Below are 3226 nucleotides of genomic sequence, written 5' to 3' on the forward strand. Positions count from 1 at the left end.
TAGGACGCGGCCTATGGGATCGGCCGGCGATGCGCCTAATGAAAGGATCTCGCCTCGTTTGCCTTCACTGTGCTTTCGGGTTTCGTACTGCCCAACACCTCGCGCGCGTGTTAGACTCCTTGGTCCGTGTTTCAAGACGGGTCGGAGACGTGGCCAGCTTAAGCCGCAGACCCCTGGCGTCTGAGCGCTAACGCGAAGAAGGCCTTGTACAAACTCTAGAGACTGCGAGCAGTTTCCAAAGCCGTATTCCAGCGATCAACACGCAGCCTGTCCGAAGACCGACGCGGAATCTCTCCTCGGTCGCCGAGCCGAAGCTAATCGAACGCCTATAACACTCTTCCGAAGAAGAGCTACCTTGCGAACGACCAAAGTCAGCCCAGCAACCGGTCGCGGCCCTCGCCGAACGCTAGTGCAGCGCCGCGACGCCAGCGCAACCGTAAGAGTCTCCGAAGATCACTCAAACAGTAGGACAGCTCTCGCAGCGCCTGAAAACGTCCGGCGACTCGATGGGCGCCTCCGTTTGCCTCCAAGCGGTTTCACGTACTCTTTAACTCTCTCTTCAAAGTGCTTTTCAACTTTCCCTCACGGTACTTGTTCGCTATCGGTCTCGAGCCAGTATTTAGCCTTAGATGGAGTTTACCACCCGCTTAGGGCTGCATTTCCAAACAACCCGACTCCGGGAAAACCGCTAGGACGAATTACGACCGCCGCCAAGGGCCTAACACCCGCTCTGGGAAAAGGCCTCGATCAGAAGAACGTGGGCAGTCGTTGGTTCGCCGCATGCTGAATTCCATACGCTACATTTCCTCGCCCTCCAAAAAGGCTCGGATTTAGCGCTGGGCTTATCCCGCTTCACTCGCCGTTACTAGGGGAATCCTTGTTAGTTTCTTTTCCTCCGCTTAGTGATATGCTTAAGTTCAGCGGGTCGTCCCGCCCGATCTCAGGTCAAAAGTGATGTACTATAAAAGTACATGCGCTTTGTACGTCGGCCTTTTGAAGTCACTTAACTTATTCTCGAGCACCTACCGTCGTTGCTACCTCACCCGAGGCCAGCAGGCTGCTCACGCTTCAGCTGTGAAATCGCCAGACCAGCTGTCTTTGACGACACGCTCCTTAATTAAGAAACGAGTCGCAGGCACTTTCAAACTAATGAAAGGATCGGTGTGTTAAAGACCCTGAGACGGACGTGGCCCCAGGATTACCCGAGGCCGCAATACGCGTTCAGAATATCGATGCTCAATGTGTCCTGCAATTCACATTACTTCTCGGAGCTAGCTCCGTCCTTCATCGACGCTCGAGCCGAGTGATCCACCGCTAAGAGATCTCTCGTGTTAATCAATCTCAATGCAACCAAAAAATCGTGTTCAAAAAGAAGCGGCCGCGCCAGCACTTGCGTGCTGAATTATTACTCCCGCTGTCAGGAAGCAACGCGACCGAACTATAACAGTTACAGGGCTCGGTCCCTTCGAAGAAGAGACGTCGCTTGAAATCAAATTTCGATTCGTTAATGATCCTTCCGCAGGTTCACCTACGGAAACCTTGTTACGACTTTTACTTCCTCTAAATGATCAAGTTCGATCGTCTTTTCGAACACCGGCGAGTGCGTTGCCGCACGTACCAGGCTCAATCGGAGGACCTCACTAAACCATTCAATCGGTAGTAGCGACGGGCGGTGTGTACAAAGGGCAGGGACGTAATCAACGCAAGCTAATGACTCGCGCTTACTGGGAATTCCTCGTTCAAGGGAAACAATTGCAAGTCCCTATCCCTAGCACGACCGGGGTTCAACGGATTACCCGGACCTTTCGGCCTAGGGAACACACGATGATCCGGTCAGTGTAGCGCGCGTGCGGCCCCGAACATCTAAGGGCATCACAGACCTGTTATTGCTCAATCTCGTGTGGCTAAACGCCACTAGTCCCTCTAAGAAGTTGTCTCCGACCCAATGGGTCGAGCAGCTATTTAGCAAGTAAGAGTCTCGTTCGTTATCGGAATTAACCAGACAAATCGCTCCACCAACTAAGAACGGCCATGCACCACCACCCACAGAATCAAGAAAGAGCTCTCAATCTGTCAATCCTCGCTGTGTCCGGGCCGGGTGAGATTTCCCGTGTTGAGTCAAATTAAGCCGCAGGCTCCACTCCTGGTGGTGCCCTTCCGTCAATTCCTTTAAGTTTCAGCTTTGCAACCATACTTCCCCCGGAACCCAAAGACTTTGGTTTCCCGGAAGCTGCCGGACAGTTCTTAAGTTCGACACTGCCCGATCGCTAGTCGGCATCGTTTAAGGTCAGAACTAGGACGGTATCTGATCGTCTTCGAACCTCTGACTTTCGCTCTTGATTAAAGAAAACATTCTTGGCAAATGCTTTCGCAGTCGTTCGTCTTGCGCCGATCCAAGAATTTCACCTCTAACGGCACAGTACGGATGCCCCCGTCCGTTCCTATTAATCATTACCTCGTGCTCCGAAAACCAACAAAATAGAACCGAGGTCCTATTCCATTATTCCATGCAACATTATACAAGCGTAAAGCCTGCTTTGAACACTCTAATTTTTTCAAGGTAAACTTGCCGGACCACCGCAACACTCAGTTAAGAGCACCGCGAAGGCACCGACCAACAAGAACAACGAGGCCAGTGCTAGCCTTTCGACCGACCAACCTCGCCGTCCCTATATCCAACTACGAGCTTTTCAACCGCAACAACTTAAATATACACTTTTGGAGCTGGAATTACCGCGGCTGCTGGCACCAGACTTGCCCTCCAATGGATACTCGTTAAAAAGTTTAAAGTGTACTCATTCCAATTGCAGGACCTCGTACGAGGTCTGCATTGTTATTTTTCGTCACTACCTCCCCGAGCCGGGAATGGGTAATTTGCGCGCCTGCTGCCTTCCTTGGATGTGGTAGCCGTTTCTCAGGCTCCCTCTCCGGAATCGAACCCTGATTCTCCGTCACCCGTTACAACCTCGGTAGGCCGATACCGTACCGACGATAGTTGATAGGGCAGTTGCTTTAATGAGATGTCGCCAGCACTAGGCCGTGCGATCCGCAAGCTTATCCAGAGTCACCATTGTAACGACCCGAAAGCCGGTTAGTTTTGGTCTGATAAATGCGCGCCTCACGTCAGTTCGGCGCTTTACGCATGTATTAGCTCTAGAATTGCCACAGTTATCCATGTAAAAGCGTACAATCAAATGAACCATAACTGATTTAATGAGCCATTCGC

At 51.7% G+C, this 3226-nt stretch overlaps 3 non-coding genes across 3 annotated transcripts in view; all 3 read right to left on the reverse strand.

Annotated features, from left to right (window-relative positions):
* The window catches only part of LOC145846335 (large subunit ribosomal RNA), a 3631-nt gene extending 2683 nt beyond the window's left edge, over window positions 1-948 (reverse strand). Inside the window, exon 1 of the ribosomal RNA XR_014370723.1 lies at window positions 1-948. This exon is cut by the window's left edge and continues 2683 nt beyond it. This is a non-coding gene — a ribosomal RNA (large subunit ribosomal RNA).
* A 222-nt stretch (window positions 949-1170) lies between these two features.
* Window positions 1171-1323, reverse strand: LOC145846311 (5.8S ribosomal RNA). Its single transcript, XR_014370701.1, has one exon. It is a non-coding gene; the product is annotated as a 5.8S ribosomal RNA (ribosomal RNA).
* A 182-nt stretch (window positions 1324-1505) lies between these two features.
* Window positions 1506-3226, reverse strand: LOC145846330 (small subunit ribosomal RNA; the record flags this gene model as incomplete). Its single annotated transcript, XR_014370718.1, has 1 exon — window positions 1506-3226. It is a non-coding gene; the product is annotated as a small subunit ribosomal RNA (ribosomal RNA).

This window comes from Thalia democratica, unplaced genomic scaffold, assembly GCF_965202585.1.
Source record: "Thalia democratica unplaced genomic scaffold, ktThaDemo2.hap1.1 HAP1_SCAFFOLD_417, whole genome shotgun sequence".
NCBI classification, from domain to species: Eukaryota; Metazoa; Chordata; class Thaliacea; order Salpida; family Salpidae; genus Thalia; species Thalia democratica.